The sequence below is a fragment of the Sus scrofa genome, chromosome 2 (assembly GCF_000003025.6).
Source record: "Sus scrofa isolate TJ Tabasco breed Duroc chromosome 2, Sscrofa11.1, whole genome shotgun sequence".
NCBI lineage: Eukaryota > Metazoa > Chordata > Mammalia > Artiodactyla > Suidae > Sus > Sus scrofa.
This window is the reverse complement of record NC_010444.4, coordinates 99,906,922-99,924,513: the sequence shown is the minus strand read 5'-3', so window position 1 is coordinate 99,924,513 and position 17,592 is coordinate 99,906,922. Positions and strand designations below refer to the sequence as shown.

Sequence of the window (17,592 nt, the reverse complement as noted above, 5' to 3'; positions counted from 1 at the left end):
AAATGACTTTGAAATTCCCTTTATCCATGTATACATCTGACCTTAGAAAGACATGTATCAATTTCTATACATATTTTTAATATAATTTTTGTTTTAGAGTGTTTCAGATTTATGGAAAATTCTCAAAGCTAGTATAGAGAGTTTTTTCCTATATAACCCAGACAGAATTTCCTCTATTATTAAATCTTATATTTGTATGGTATATTTGTCGCAATAATGAACCAATATTAATACATTAACTAAAGTACATGCTTTTTCTAGACTCCCTTGGTTTTTACCTATCATTCTGTTCTTCTGCTCTAGGAATCCATCCAGGAGTGTGATTTGTATTCTCCTAATGACAATTATGTGGGTTGTCCTATCATAGCCTCATCTGCTATCATAGGTAATCTCTAGTAATGCGTCTGTTTGGATATTTTCCTCATTTCTTTTGACTTGCTTTTTCTCCTGTGTTGAGCCCTAAGTGTTTATTCTGGTATAATCCCCCCTATTAAATATATGTTTTGTAAATATTTCTCCAATATATGACCTGTTCTCTCATAATCCCAATACTATCCTTCAAAGACCAGTTTAATAAAATATAACTCAAATCTCCTTTCCTTACTTGTGCTTTCAGTGCTGTAACAAAAAACACATCTAAATCCTATGTCACTTGGATTTTCTCCTGTGTTTCTTTCCAGAAGTTTCACTACCTTGAATTTTGCATTTAGGTGTAATGATCTACCTTGAGACAATTTTTGTGAAAGTTGTTATGTCTGCATCCAGGTTTTATAGTTTATGTGGATGCCTATTGTTCCAGTACCACTTTTTTTTTTTTTTTTTTTTTTTGGGTTTTTGGCTTTTTGCCATTTCTTGGGTTGCTCCCACAGCATATGGAGGTTCCCAGGCTAGGGGTCGAATCGGAGCTGTAGCCACCAGCCTATGCCAGAGCCACAGCAACTGGGGATCCGAGCTGCGTCTGCAACCTACACCACAGCTCATGGCAACGCCAGATCCTTAACCCACTGAGTAAGGCCAGGGATCGAACCCGTAACCTCATGATTCCTAGTCAGATTCGTTAACCACTGAGCCATGATGGGAACTCCATCATTTGTTGAAAAGACTCTTTTCTCCATTAAATTGCACTCTTGTCCAAAATCAGTTGACCATATCTGTGCAGGTCTATTTCTGAGCTCTTTATTCTAATCTGCCGTTTTTTTAAATATTTCAGTCCACTCTCTTCTTGCTTCCATTGTTGAATTCTGGTGGGCAGTCAACGATAATTCTTATACTCATTCCTCTCTGGTAAGATGTCTTTTCTTCTGGTTTCTTAAAAGTTTTTCTCTTTGTCTTCCACTTCTTGCAGTTTAAAGATGAAATGCTTAGATAGGTCTTTGTTTTGTTTTAATCCATGGTTTAAGGTCTATTATTAATCTTGACAGTTTTACTTTAAATATTTCTCCTGCTTTGTTTTTCCTTCTGCAGAAATACTCCAATTAGGCATTTGTTACACTTTTTGAAAATTTCCCACAGATCTTGGATATTCTGTTGGTTTTTATTTATTTTTCTCTTTGCATTTCATTTTGGGAAGTTTCTGTTGACCTGTCCTCAAGTTGACTGATTTTTTACTTGGCACTGCTCATCTGCTAATGGGGCCATTGAAGACATGCTTCATTTCTGTTACTACATTTTTTTTTTTTTTTGTCTTTTCAGGGTTGCACCGGAGGCATATGGAGGTTCCCAGGCTAGGGGCTGAATCAGAACTGTAGCCGCTGGCCTATGCCACAGCCACAGCAACACTGGATCCGAGCACAGTCTGCGGCCTACACCACAGCTCATGGCAACACTGGATCCTTGACCCTCTGAGTGAGGCCAGGATCAAACCCTCAACCTCATGATTCCTAGTCAGGTTCGTTTCTGCTGTTCCATGACAGGAACTCCTTTTACTATGTTTTTAGTTCTAGCATGTCTTTTGGATTCATCCTTAGAGTGTTCACCTCTCTACTTACATAAACCATCTGTTCTTGAATGCTTTTTATTTTTCATATTAAAGATCCTAACATATTAATCATAATTGTTTTACATTTTTTGATAATTCCAACATCTGTGTCATTTCTGATGATTGCTTTCTCTCTCAAGACTGTTTTTTCTTCCTTATGCCTTGGTATTTTATTGAAAGTCATACATATTGCATTGGCTAAGAGCAACTGAGGTAAATAGGCCTTCAGACTGATGGCCCATCTGACTGGGAATTGACTGTGAGTAATATGTGCTGTAGCTCTATGTACCAGAGGGCTTAAATTCCTCTATTGCCCGGATTTTTTCTTCCTCCTTGACCTTCGGATTCTCATACTCCTCCCCAGTGGATGTCTGTGTCTTGTAACTCTTCCAGCTGGAATCCACTTTTATTTATACAGAGTCCTTGTGAAATGGTAGTAAGATATAGGGAAAGGAAAGCATTCTATTGTCTTCCAATTAAATCTTCATGTTTTAGTGGGTCAGTGTCTTGTGGCTGTGACTTTCAAAAGTCTAACTCCCCTACCTCTCCTCTATTCTCTTTTCTGCGTACAAAACTTCCAACCTATTTCCTTGTGGCTTTGACTCCTGTTGAATACGTTTTTTTCTCCTTAGGTAGAAGAGAGAGGCTATAGGGAACTGGAGAAGAATAATTACACTGACCTCGATTAGGATAAGGCTTTGGCAAAGACTTCCTCCCTGGAGTTTAGGCCTTTGTTGTGGAGAAGACTCTGGGAATATTTCACGATGATTGATTGCTCTTTCCTTTCCCCTTTCAGAGCAAGAAGGGTATCTTTTATACATCATCACTGTTAAGAACCTGGTAGGGTTCCTGGAAGTAAAGTCCATGAAAGTGTGAGGACTTCTCTGAGATCGTGGTTCCCAGGAGTTTGTTATTATCATGCAATCCAAATTCAATTTACAAAAATTGACTTCCAAGTGTTTCTACCAGTTTATGGCTCAGGAGCTTCCGCTCCTCAGAAGCAAATCTTGGTTGTGTTGCTGTGCACCTCTTCTCCAGGTTTCAGGGTGGTGGTTTACCTTGCAACCTTAGTTCTCTTCAAAGTCCAAGAAGACCCACTGATTTTCAGATTGGCCACCTTTTTCTTGATGTGTGATCGGGTGATAATTTCTAAACTCTTTATATATTGGCTGATACTGAAAGTCTGTATCCATTAATATTAATTTTTTTCTAGATGTAATACATAGGCTCAGTGAGACATGCTGAATTTATATCATCATTATTATCTCTACTGCTGTAACTTTTTTTTCCTTGCTCTTACTGGGGACAGGATATTCAGTCATCAGATGGTATATGTCTCCATTCTTTTGTTTTGGAAGTTTCTTCATTTGGTAATATTAATCAAAAGATAAATAAATTCTAGGCAATTAAGAGAAACAACCTGGAATAAATTTTCTACACTGGAAAAGCTCAAGACCTAGCAGTATAAACAAACAAATACAGACAAATTAATAGGCGTGATGATGAGAGTGCAGAAAGGTATATATAGCAGACACCAGGTCAAGGAAGGATTCTGGGAGAAACTGATGGACTTAAGAATAGCACCAGGTAAGTAGAGTGGAGACTGAGGAGTGTAACAGGAACATTCCAGCCATGAGAATACCATGTGAAAGCATGAAGGATCAATGAAGCAGAATGCAAATCTCTAAGTAAGGTATGAAAATGAGTTCTATGTATGGAGGAGTGGTGGGCTCTGCTAAGCTTTTGATTTTATCCTGAAGTCTCTGTGGGAGCTATTGAAGGACTGAGCCGCAGTGTGTTTAGATTTGCATTATATATACTGCTCTATCTATAGAAGGAAGATGACATAGAACTTCTGAGGCAGAAGGCAGAAAGACAGGTTAAGGGTCTAATGTTTTGTGGAGGAGAGAATTTAGGAGGCTCTGGATTAAGGCTGTGAGAAAGAGGTGAAATAAGAAACAAATGTGTAAAATAGCGCCATGCACTGAAATGAAAAATGCAGAAGGAGGAGCAGGTTTTATTTGGAGAATGATAGGAAAATGGCAGTCATTTTTTTTCTATATAGTTCAAAAGTACACTAAGTATTTCATAAGTATTCTAAAACCTATTATAGGAAGAAGAATAGCTAAAAAAGAAGTTGCTGCCATTTTGATAAATCAGATTGTATAAATTTCTACTCTAGAACAGAAATTAGAAATCATTATCATAGTTAAGTTTCAAAATCAAATGCAATCTTGTTTCAGACTATATAACTTCCATAAAGAGGTCATGTTCTTCTCAGCTATAATAACTCCAGCAAGAATTATTTTTGGGGGGTTCTGTTATACAGCTAATTACTGAGTAGAAAGATCTGGTTGAAAGGATAAGAAAAAATATGAAGGACACATAACTATGGATTAAGCACATTCTTTAATCACTTCGTGACTGATTAATGAGAAATAAAATTTTTGAAAATAGGTAAGGAAATTTCCAACTTCTGTAAAAATCCTGTCATATGTGGAACTACACAAATAGTTGAGAATCATGAAAAATTTAACTCAAACTATAGAAGAGCATCTAATCTATAAAGACTAGAAATTTACTTCTTCTGATTAATGAATCATTTTAATAAGTACATTTCTTCCTAGTCAATGATAGATATACTTCCTATCTGCCAAATGCTCTAATAGCCATCATTGTAAGTAGTCCTTTCAGCTCCTTTGAAGCCCTATGACATGGCCCATATAGCATTTCAGCTTTCTTCTTTATCTTATGGTTATTTTATATATTATTTTCATTTTTATTTTTAGATTGTGAGCTTCCTAGGAGCAGAAATGAATAGCACATAACAGTTGTTCAATAAAAATTCATCTTTCGACAAGCATTTACTAAGTGTTTATGACATACTTAAGAAATAGGATATTATCCCTGTTTTTAAGGAAATGGCATGTTAGTGAGCATATAAATTTAGATTGGGACATTTCTGAATAATCAGGATCCTTTTTGAAGGAGATTATACTAAGTAAAGAATTAAACCAGATTTTCATTGTTTGAAATTAAGAGAGAAAATCATCATTTGGTTGAGTATGATCAACCAGAAAAAGCAGACATTTCTGCGTTAAAAATAAACATGTATTTTGTTGTGAAAAATCAAACGGAAGCATGTAATAGGTCACTACAAATAAACAGACCAAACTTTAAAAACATGAGTGTACTGATATTGGAGCACACAAAATCAAGTCAAAAGAGAAGTCCCAGAAATCTTTAGAGATCTTCATATACTAACACAATGCACTTTCAGTTAGGGATACGTTTATACTTAAAGTTCTAGATTTTTTTGGTACTATAATGAGAACTTATATGTATAACATTACTTCATATTTGTCAAAGGTGATGAACTCCTTTTCACATTAAGCTATATTGCTCCTGAAACATTGGGTCTGAAAGGTTTTATGGATACTCATTTTCAATTATGCATTGGCAGGTTCACCTCTGCTCTGTTCTATTCACAGAATAAATGGAAACCATAAACTAAATATATACTGTATTAGTTAAAGGTTTACCAAAAGAGTTCCCATGGTTTCCTTTTCTCACTAAATGCATTCCCACATGCTAGAAAAGATTTCTGAAGTGGAATGTGTCCTGGCCTTTAGGCCTGAGGGTACACTATTTCAAGCATATCAGGCTGCCTGGTCTAGTGCCTTTTACATGGGAAACATCTAAAGACCCCGTTCCATCACAAAGATTTCAATAAAAACCCAAATGAAACTGATTCCTCCTTTGGCTTTGTTTCGGTTTTGGAGATAGAAGCTCTGGCATGTTTATTCACATATTGTTTTAGCTCCCTCAGTTAAATGTAAGAAAGAGGAAGCAACCACAAATAGTTTGCTTACACAAATTGACATTGGCCTTTTGAAATCATGCAACAGATTTCATTTTCTTAAAAGAAATATTATTGAAAATCTATTAGTAGGAGCTATTTGTAAAAGCTGGCTGTTAATTCCTAAATTAATCTTAAAGCAATGCTTTCTTACAAATATTTAAAGTGTCATAATTTCATAGGATTAACATAAATGAGTCTAAAAGTGATGCTTCATTAATCAGATAAATTCCATAGGTCAACATCTAATGAGTACTTTGTAAAAAATCCCAAATTTTCTTTTTTCCCCCATTAATTTGTGAATAAAGTTATCCCTCATACCTTAAACTTCAAAGGTAGATTTTTCAGTTTATTAATCCAAGTATGATATCAGACCATAGCAGTGATTTGCCCCCTCTGGGAATGGCATTTGGTGATTTTCTAATGAATGCATTACCATGAACAAAGGTGACAGGTTAACCATAGCAAGAACAGGATCATGCTCATTCTTCATGGAAACTCTGAAACACTGAGTCACAGACAGTTTCAGTTATTTTGCATGTTTGGCAATCTTCCCTCCTGAATGGAACAATAAACATTAACTCATTACTCTGAATGAAGCTTATAAAAACATAGTTGACATAAGTTACTCTCGATTAAAAAATATTTTTTATCACAATGCCAGTTTTCTCTTTTGCAACATGATGAGTTGTATTTTATTTTCAAAAGAACATGATCAAACTTTCCCACAAATATTTCAAATTTGTCATGGGCCACTAAAATGTCAGATCTCTGATAGTTCTTTTAATTCATTCTTTTTCAAGATGATATATGAAACATACTGGGGAGTGGGATATATTATAATCTGGAATTTAGTACTTGAACAGAGACTTTTTAATGGTACCAAGACGGCTTAAGAAAATCACAGTGCCTTTTTTGTTCCAAATTTGTTTTATAATATCAAATGTTCCCAGAAACACATAAATTATAGATTCGGTGTAACTTGTATTTACAACCACATTCATTTTAATATGAGAAGATCATGCTACATTTTTCCTTTTCCAGTTTTACTGAAAATACAGATAAAATCAGTGGACACCCTCTGCAGGCTTTTTAGAGGCAAAGCTGACGTCCGGGAAGGCTTTGGTGGGCGGCCTCCGCTGTCCAGGCCCCCTTGTGAAGGAACCTTCTGTCCTGCAGTGGGATTGCAGCTTCTTGGAAAGGGGAGCCATTTATCACAGTCCTAAATGAAAGCATTCTTTAAACACAAATGTCTTTTTCTCCCTTTGTCTAATTACTGAGAGGAAAAGTGAGAAGGAAATGTCAAAACAGAGAAACAGTGGTGTATAGAGAGAACAGCCACTCTGGAGCTCAACCGCCTTTTGTGAGGGTCTGGGCGATTTGTCAAATGATTGTGGCATAAGTCAAGCTCTGAGGTTGAAAGGTCTTGACCCAAGGAGTCCTGGAATCAGACAGTGTAAGCAAGGGGTCTGCTAGAATTTTCAGCTGTAGTGGAGATGAACAATGATGGGAGCTGGACATAACAAAACCTCATTTGCATAATTCAGGTAAGTAATTTTATTGAAACTGACAAGGATGTGACAGGCTAAGAAAGAGAAGAGAACACAGTCTTGCTGGGAACCACTAAAGCTCCTCAGTTAGGTATGTGAAAATAAATGACAGCTAATCTCTTCACTAAAAAATCTGTAAACAATGCTATTTTACCCAGGACTCACCCATGACCTTTTGTAGAGCCGGCTATAGATTCTTTAGTCTAGGCTTCCAGAATATATCAAACAGAATGGACTAAATTCAAATTACGTTTTAGAGTTTAACTGTTAATACTTACTTCCCTGGATAGAAGCTCCTTCCAAGGCAGGTTTACACATAAGAAAGAAAGGGTAGAAACATTTTTAAGGGAATGGTGATCAAAGGTTTGAGATTGATGCTACATAAAACCTATTTTTTACTTAAGAATAGATTTTGGGGGTGAAATTTTAATTTGAATAACTTGTTCTAAGAATCTAAAAAGCCTTTAGCAATTGAGCTTCCCAATATGGGCAAGAAATTATATTAATCTTTACCAGTGCTTTTCAGCTGTTTTTTGTCTTTCTATTTCAAAGTGTATATTTAAACTAGGCATACATTTAATATTGAGCATATATTTTAAAAATTAAAATATCTAATACCTATTAAATACAACATGTTTCTGAATTCTGATAAAGTTTTATAACATCAGGAAAATCTACAAGTTAGATTTTATATAGCCTGGATATACCTATCCCTAAAAAAAAAAAAAGGCAGCAAAAATGATAAGATTGTCAGTGAAGAGACTTCCTTATTTTAGATAAGAGAAGCTAAATTCTTAGAAGCACCCTCCATGTCCTTTATAGTTGGCTTTGCCATTATGTGTGGAACACCAGGGCATAGCTACATATCTTTTGTAATCCAGGCTGCTCACTAGTCATTGGTGACTTTTATAGGCAAGGGCAGTAATGGATGGAAACAGTAATCAGCCTAGAGAAGAATACTACTCAAACTTCATTTGCCAGAGGAGAACCGTGTCTGCTGTGCCCTTCAAACATGCCAAAAATATGAAACCCATTTAGTTTGACATGAGTTGCAAAATCTCTCAGGATTTTTGGTAGCAAATATACAATTACTCCTTCTGCAGTGTATGGAACACATACATAGTTTGACCAAAATGTGGATCACTCCATAGAATGGGAAGCAGTTGAGAGTTCTGGCTAGATCAAATGTGGATCTCAGTATTATAAGCAGTCTAATGCATAATTCATGAGGCTTAATGAATATTCCAATTCATGACAGCCAACTGGCTCCATAGGTCACACCTCCTAGTCTCATATAAATAAAGAATGAGATACTGGAAAGCATACCAGCTGAACCAAACTGAGTGCCAAAAACATGCATATTAATGAGGCGCTATAATAGATACTTGACTCTTTGGAAGTGCCTATATTGGTTTCCAGCTACAGAGGGAAAGAAAGTTCACAATGTACCTTTAAACACACCATACTGTGTACCATAAAATACAGCTCTTTCCATGAAATATGGAATCAAATTATACTGATGTGATTTCAGATTCAGTCTTTAACTCCATAACATCCTCTGACACTTCCAACAACATTGAAACATTCTGGAAAGAACCCCACCCCCTGCTCCCATATTCCTTTGCAAGTCTCAACTTGGTAACTAGGGAGAGGAAGTCCTTCAACAGTGCTGTTCTTTTATGTGTTCTGTTTAGACCTTGGATCAGGATGAATGGTAGCTCAGATGAATGCATTTGTGCCATTTTTCTTGGCCCCGGACTATGTTTCCTCACTACCATGACATCTGAACAGAAGGAGAAAACATCTCCCCTTTGTAACGGGCTAATTTAATTTGTACCTTCCACCTAGGGGTAAATATGTTTGTCTGTCTGTCTGAGCTTTTTGCCTACTTTCTTTTCTCACGGGAAACCCTACTGAGTCAAAAGCAGGAAATCGCTTAGTGCTCTAACTTTATTTTAAAGTAATTTAATTTTAAACCTTCTCACACCCACCCTAAAGTGGAGCAACTGTTGGAAGCCCCTCGGGATACCCTTAATGATTTCTGCATGTCTCCTGTGTCACAGATGTCAAAGGCTTGTTGTTTTGAGGTATTGTATCTTTCGGAATAGATGATTTAAAAGAGACTGCTTTGGGCTGTTTTACCCACAGAAGATGTGCATTCGTTTTAAAATAATGAAGAGCAAAATCTTGCAGCACTTACATTGATCCGCATCCTTTCAAATCTGTATTACAAGTCATTGATCTTTACTGGATCATAAGTTGTTCTGGGCATTATTTGTGGCTTGACCCTGTTTGACGTAGAGTTCGTCAAAGATTTAAAAACAGACTACCAACAAAAATATTTCTTTCTAAGTAAAATAGCAGTAATTCATTACTCAAAAACTTAGAAATATATAGGTATGTGATGTAGATATTTTTACCATTTCTTGGGGCATCCCAGGTATCAGAATGACCATCTCAAATTAAAATTACAACAAATAGTAAATAGCATACTTATTAATAAAGGCTTAAAAAGAGAACTTCCGATTCACAAGAAATGCACATATCAAAATGCAATTTTATTTCTCTTAATTGTTTTAGTGGTTTTCAAATGCTTCTTTTACCTTAAGTTTGTGAAAGCATTGTAATTTAATTATCTCTCATGGTACTTATATCTCTCTATATCACTTTTATTATTCAGAGATATAACCTCAATTACTAATTCCACATTACAAGAAGCATGACCTATTTAAAAGAGAACAATGACTTTGTTAAAATTATTTTAGTAATTCCTATTTAATGTAATAGACCATTCTGGAATATATTATTGGCTTATGATATGGAAATCTTTAATTGTGGCCAGATTGTTCTTATTTTTTAGTACCATACCATAATAGATTTGTTTCCATGCATATAATTTGAAAATAATATCAGTTATGGTAATAAATTAATGATAGTTATATTGAACTTGAATTCCAAACAATATAGTTAGTTCACAAGATAGTTAAGCTTATTAAAAGAATTTTATGTTATTGAATAAATACATTTGAAAATTTCTTAGATTAAAATACCCACATATCCTTAGGTGAAGCCATATATTGAAAAAATATGGAGAGATAGGGCTTTTTCTGAAGAAGAATTTATAGAAAAGAATATCACAGTTGGGTATAAGAATTTTTCAGTGCTTTCACCGCACATCCATGTTCCTTATAAATATGTCAAAAAATTGCTCAATACTAAAATTATCCTTGTAGAACTTTATTTCTACAGCATTTCTTTTGATAGGGAAGCCAAAACTAGTTAGTGTGATTTAAATTAACTAGAAATTCGAACATTTGATTTGTTGTTGGGGAAATTTTCCATCTTTTCAGCTTCTAAAATGGCATAAATTGACTGCTACAGAAGAGAACTATCTTTAGTGTAATAATGTGACATTTCCAACTGGATCCAAAATTGCACATTAAGGCTAACTATTAGTATACTAGACTCTAAACTTGGGGTTGGCAAAGTAGTTCTGAAAGTGGCCAGATAATAAATATTTTAGGCTTTGGGAGCTACATATGGTCTCTCTCATACATTCCTCTTTGTTTTGTTTTGTTTTACAGCCCTTTAAAATTTTAAAAACCATCCTTAGCTTGAGGGCCATCCAAAAGCAGGCCATGGGCTGGATTTGGATCACTGACCCTAGTTTATTAACCCCTAATGTAAGATTTTAAGACCTTGTTTAATGTAGCAAAACATCTGCTTGTCCTCAGTCATTGTTATACAGATGATCATTTTAAATTAAGGATTTCTTTCTTTTGTATTGTGCTATGAATCATGAAAGAATATGTGATCTTTAAGCTTTATAGATGTATTCTAACTGGTGTTAAAAAATTAATTTCCGGTACTTCTTCACAGCATCCCAAGAGCTATATATAATGGTCTTTTATTGGAAAGTTGGATTTGTTGTGGTGTGATAGTCAGGGTCTGGACAACTTTCCACAAAATGTGAGCTTTTCCACAATGGTGCAAAGTGAATGATCCTATGTAAACATTTCTCCAATTAACTTTAAGGTAATATGCAACAAAAATGTATTATACTTTTGGAATATTTCTTTAATGTGCATTTCGAGCCAAAGTCTCTTAATTCTAAAGATTTCAAGGAACTCGGGGTATTTTTTTCAGTAATTACTTCAAATATATCAGTAAAATATAGTTTGTGCTAATCTTTAGACAAATATGATGCACATATCCTCTGACATACTCAAAAGAGTATGTCTGAAAAGGCATTACTCTCCTCTTTGTAAAAATGGCTTTCTTTAAACCAAGATATTTAGATGAAGAGAAGGTTATCTTTAAAATATCAAAATGCATTATTCAGTCCCCCTTTCCCAACCTCATCATCAACACAGTATATATTTAATGGCTGTGCTTTGGGCCAAATTTCTTTTGCACCCACAGCAACAGATCGTTCATGCACTGCTTGACTCCCAGGTTCTGCACTCATTATCTACTCAAGGTTCTCTCTCACAGTGCCTGGGGGTGGGGCTGCTTGCCCAACAAGCACAGAATGTGAAATAGAGATTCATCACTGTGTGATGAGGGGAAGAGAATTTTGCCTTTAGGCAGGTTGTTATTTTAAATGCAGTGCCAAAGATATTGTTTCATTTTACAGCAATACTTAAGCTCTAACATTTTGTCTTAAAACAAAAGAGATCATGGTCTAATGGCCACAGGATTGATTCCTACCCACAGTAGAAATGCAAAAGCTACTCAGACCCTGCCAGAGGCGGATGGGAGTGCAAGGGGGTGAATCTGATGGGGAGTCTTTACCTTAGAAGTATTATGAGAACCATTTAGCATCAGGCAAAGAACTGTAAGGATGAATATTTACTTGGTGGGAGTTTCTATGACCTTCGCTTTTTACAACTAAGGTTATTTTGCATCTACTGTATATATATTGCAGGGATTGCTTTTGGCTCCAGTGTAGAATATGAGCAAGACTGTCTTGTCTGTCAAGTACCTTGGAATCTTCTCTTGCTTCTTGATTGGCCTTAAAACAAAACAAAACAAAAACAACATTTTCACATCCTATCTCTACAGTTACCATGAGATCTTAAAATGAGTAATTTGCTTCCAGTCCTGTAAGTATCACGTTTTTGCAAATAATAGCACTTATTGTAACCATTAGTGAACTTAATTGTTTCTTCCAATAACTAGAGGAGGAGTTGAAAAACCCTTGATCTATATTAGAAGGTGTTGTGTGGGTCCACATGTGCACTATTCTGTGGGAAAGACCCATAGCTTTTTCCTGTGGCTCAGAATTCCATAATCTAAAAGAGATTAAGAAACACTGAATTAGATTCTACATTTCTCAAAGCAGAAACTTCTCTACTAAATTGGAATGCCAATTTACTTATTTATCATGAGAAGTATAATTATAGAATACCAGATTCTTGAGTTCATAGTTTACTGCATTCTTGTGCTATACAAATATCAGCTAAGAAAGTCTGATTATAATCGCCTCCCTATAAGCTTCTGTGTCCTCAGTGATCTCATTGAAGTTTTTTTTTAAGGACATGGATGAGACTTCTAATGTTTTTAGGCTCATCTCAAATTGTATTTTACTATAAAACTGAAGAAATAGGATAAAATTCAAATTGTCTTTGAAAGGTGATCCTTTTTAATGCCCCCAAAATATTTGTCAGTATGTTGAGAATGGAATTAAATAAAGTCTTTCATTGTACATCATCAACTTTTAACATGTCAGAACATAGTTTTAGACATTAATGTTTTTTAGGAAGTGATCCTTATAAACCAAATGTATAGTGTGAAACAAGGCAGCAAGCCCTTTCTCTGAAGGGTAAGCTCTCTGAGGGACACGCGGTATTCTACTCATTTTTGTAAGCTCAGTATCTAGCACTGTATTTGCCACACAGTAGTAACAAAGTAAACTTTTTTTGACTTACTGAATGAAATAATAAAAATCTTCCCAACAAAAAATAAAGGTGGGAATGGAAAATTTAGGTAAATTTTATATTCCTACAGTGAGGCGTTCCCGTTGTGGCTCAGTGGTAATAAACCAGACTAGTAACCATGAGGACACGGGTTCAATCCCTGGCCTTGCTCACTTGGTTAAGGATCCTGCATTGCTGTGGCTATGGCATAGGCTGGCAGCTACAGCGCCCATTTGACCCCTAGCTTGGGAACTTCCGTATGCTGTGGGTGTGGCCCTAAAAAGAAGAAAAAAATCCTGCAATGAAATTTGGGTATTCATTTGAAGGGGAATAAATTCTCTAGGATGGCTTTATCTTCTCAGGCTTTAATATAAAACAAGCCAAATGAGATCAATCAGCACAAAACAAAAACTTCTCAAATCCCTCTCTTGGATGAAAACTTTCTGATATCTTCAACTGGAAATGATATCTTCTCTTTTAATATCATATAAAAATCTCTCTGACATCATTTTTTTTTTTTTTGGTTACTTACCGTGTGTTATATTTAAATGTGCATGTAGCTGTGCCAGCTGAAGCCTCTTAGTCTCTCACTCATCTTGGTAAATTTGACTAGAACCTTGACTTCCAGAGCCTATGATTGGTCACATCAATCCAACTCTTGTGGATTTCTGAGGGTTTTCTTCTGCATTTACTCTGCCATAAGAAATTAAACACTGCCTCCTCTGATATCTGTATGTAGTATTTCTCATCTTACTGGATGTGAAGTTTAGTCCTTCCACTGGTTTCCACAAAAATCCATATATATGAAGATTTTGGTGAGGTGAAATAATTTTGCAGAAAAATCTAAGACCACTGAAAGGTGGCCTTATTTGATTTTATAATTCCTTTATCTTAAACTTTGCTTTGAATCTCTGCTCCTCCTTCCCTCCCTCAAGGATTTTCTTCACCCACAGTTTTGGGTTCTTTATGTACCACAGCTTCCTCTTCCACCCAGGTCTTTTTCCTGCTAACTTTCAAACCTGGAACCCTCAGTTCATTTTCCCAGAAAAATACAGTCTTTTCCCTCCAAAGAACTGGGATGTCAGTTGGTGAAGTTATTATGCCCTCTGAATCCTGCATGTAAGTGTTACCCCTTATTTGCATTTATTTTTTTTTTAAATTGGCAAAGTATGGGTTTTATTTTTATTTGTCTTTTTGCCATTTCTTGGGCCACTCCCGCAGCATATGGAGGTTCCCAGGCTAGGGGTTGAATCGGAGCTGTAGCTGCCAGCCTACGCCAGAGCCATAGCAACGCGGGATCCGAGCCACGTCTGCAACCTACACCACAGCTCATGGCAACGCCGGATCGTTAACCCACTGAGCAAGGGCAGGGATCGAACCCACAACCTCATGGTTCCTAGTCGGATTCGTTAACCACTGCGCCACGACGGGAACTCCTATTTGCATTTCTTATATGCAATTTTCTTAGGGAAGTTTCTTAATAATACCGCACATGGATGTAACACAGCTCATGAAAAAATTTTAAGTTTACTATTAATTTTATCCTTCAAAATAACAAGTAATTGATAAGAGAGATCCTACTTTGAAACAAAGATACTGAATAAAAATAGGTTAAGTGATTTTTCTTAACAAAGTTATGAGACTCAAAATTAACAATAGAGCAAAAACTCAAACCCAGATCTTTGGATGTCAGTACTTTCTCTTATATAAAGCTGAAATTAATGTTAGCTAGGTAAGTGAGTATTTAAATGTAGTCCGCCACATGGAAACAATCCAAATGTCCATCGACAGAGGATTGGATTCGGAAGATGTGGTATATATACACGATGGAATACTACTCAGCCATAAAAAAGGATGACATCATGCCATTTGCAGCAACATGGATGGAACTAGAGAATCTCATACTGAGTGAAATGAGCCAGAAAGACAAAGACAAATACCATATGACATCACTTATAACTGGAATCTAATATCCAGCACAAATGAACATCTCCTCAGAAAAGAAAATCAATCATGGACTTGGAGAAGAGACTTGTGGTTGCCTGATGGGAGGGGGAGGGAGTGGGAGGGATCGGGAGCTTGGGCTTATCAGACACAACTTAGAATAGATTTACAAGGAGATCCCGCTGAATAGCATTGAGAACTATGTCTAGATACTCATGTTGCAACAGAAGAAATGGTGGGGGAAAAACTGTAATTGTAATGTATACATGTAAGGATAACCTGACCCCCTTGCTGTACAGTGGGAAAATAAAATTAAAAAAAAAAAAAAAAAAAAAAAAAAAAAAAAAAAAAAAAAAAAATAAATGTAGTCCGCCAAATCCATCTACAGTTAAATGGATGTGGTAATTGAAAGCAAAGATTTCATGACTCTTCTATGAAATGGGGTGGAATGGTGGTAAGGGGAGAGACAAGACCAAATATGACACAGACAATATAACATCCAATTCTAAAAGAAAAGACGAAAGTGTCTTCTTACATTGTCAAAATCACATTATCATACCTAATAGTACTAAAAATTATTCCTGAATATCATCTCATGCCTGATCCATTGTCAATTCCCAACTATACCACAAATGTGCTTTGCAACATCTAAACTGTCCCTCTGTACCTTTTTGGTGATACTTTAACTTGTTAAATGGTCTTCTGCTTGTGGGTATTTCCCACGTGTATAGGCAGTATTTTGCTCCCCTGTGTCCTTGGACAAAAGGGTTATGTTGAAGTTAATAAAATAATCTTTCAATAGCTGGATCAACTAACCTGTTTTTGTCCGATAAGGTAAGAAATTCATCTGTGATAGGAGTAGGTCACTGGACAAAAAAGAGCTCTGGGATTACAATGCCACCCATCCTGAATTCTTACATTTTGTTTCTGTAAGATGATTGTCAAAGTGGCTGAGGATAGAGGTCAGGGACTTCCCTGAGACTGCAAAAATTAGGATGTAAGACTATTTTTGTACCTCCTTTTTAATGATTATTTGATATATGACACACATTGGTTTGAACTTGCTTTCACTACAACATTCCTCTTGGTAGAGAGGCTAGAAAAAAAAGATTTAATTTATTCATTCTATCTCAAATTTCTTTTAGAGTAGATAATAAATATTTGACTATATCAATACCATATACATCCATATACATGGCACAAAAGAAACAGATAAGTGAATATAAAATTATTTTCAGACTTTTTTTTTCAATGCCTCTCACTACTGGAATATTTTTGGTATGATCAGAATAGAGCCTCTACAAACACTGGGTAGAGATTGATAGATATTTAGATATTGGCACATGTACATTTATAGCTATTGACAAAGCTTAACTCTTTTCAAGAACATTCCAACTAATATTGGCATTCTGTTTTATCCGTTGACACTCAACATGATGTACTGTGGAAGACTTTAAGACTTTCAGTGTTTGACTAAGCTTTACAGTCATTAATGTTTAATCACTTACAATTCAGTAGGCATTGTGCTTTCATTTTTTTACATAGCTTGTTTATCTATGTAAAGTAAATCAAAAGTGCCTTTCTGATAGTCTCCCAGTACATTTATAATCAGTCCTGTTTAGTGATCAGTGATGAATATGGATACAACTGCTATTTGGAATTACTTTATCATTTATACATATTCTAAATTTTAATTCCCCTTCATAAAAATTATAATAAAAATAAATACCAGCCAAACTCTCCAAAGCTATGAACATCTTGGCAGGGGGGAAGACAAAGATAATATTATCCTTTTTTTTTCTAATGTACTATTGAAAGTGCTATGACTATGGACTATTCCTATACTATAAATAAGAATAATGTTTGCATTAAAAATATCTTGGAAGAAAAAAGATTTTTAGCTATTGAGAGAGTCAAAATTCTGTAGTGCCTATCCTTAAGGACAATTACAACTCACTCCCTGAAATGGTTGCCCCGAGGAAACAACGAAGGGAACTTGAACCACAGTTCTGCACATGACACTGCAATGAATGCACACCATTGTGCACACTGCATCATCTTTAGGGCACTAGTGAGAGACAAAATGCACTTGGCCAAGACTGGGGGAAATGGGACACAAAGAACCCAATTCAAGCAAAGAAGAGTGGGTAGAGGACACATTTGTCGAATTTTAACAGACTCCTGGCATTTGTGTTTACTTTTTGTTTACATTTGGGCTTTTACAGAAATGCTGAAGTGATTTTGCAAGTTCTCTTTGTATATTGAAAAACTGAAAATGTAGATAAAAGCACAATTTTTTACCTAGGAAAATTTATCTATGTTTTCAGAAATGTTTTTAAAAAC

The 17,592-nt window shown here is 35.6% G+C and overlaps 1 long non-coding RNA gene across 1 annotated transcript in view; it reads left to right on the top strand.

Annotated features, from left to right (window-relative positions):
• LOC102157568 overlaps window positions 1,846–17,592 on the top strand; it is a 582,930-nt gene continuing 567,183 nt past the window's right edge. Inside the window, exon 1 of the long non-coding RNA XR_002341822.1 lies at window positions 1,846–9,474. This is a non-coding gene — a long non-coding RNA (uncharacterized LOC102157568). The remainder of the gene's footprint in view (window positions 9,475–17,592) is intronic.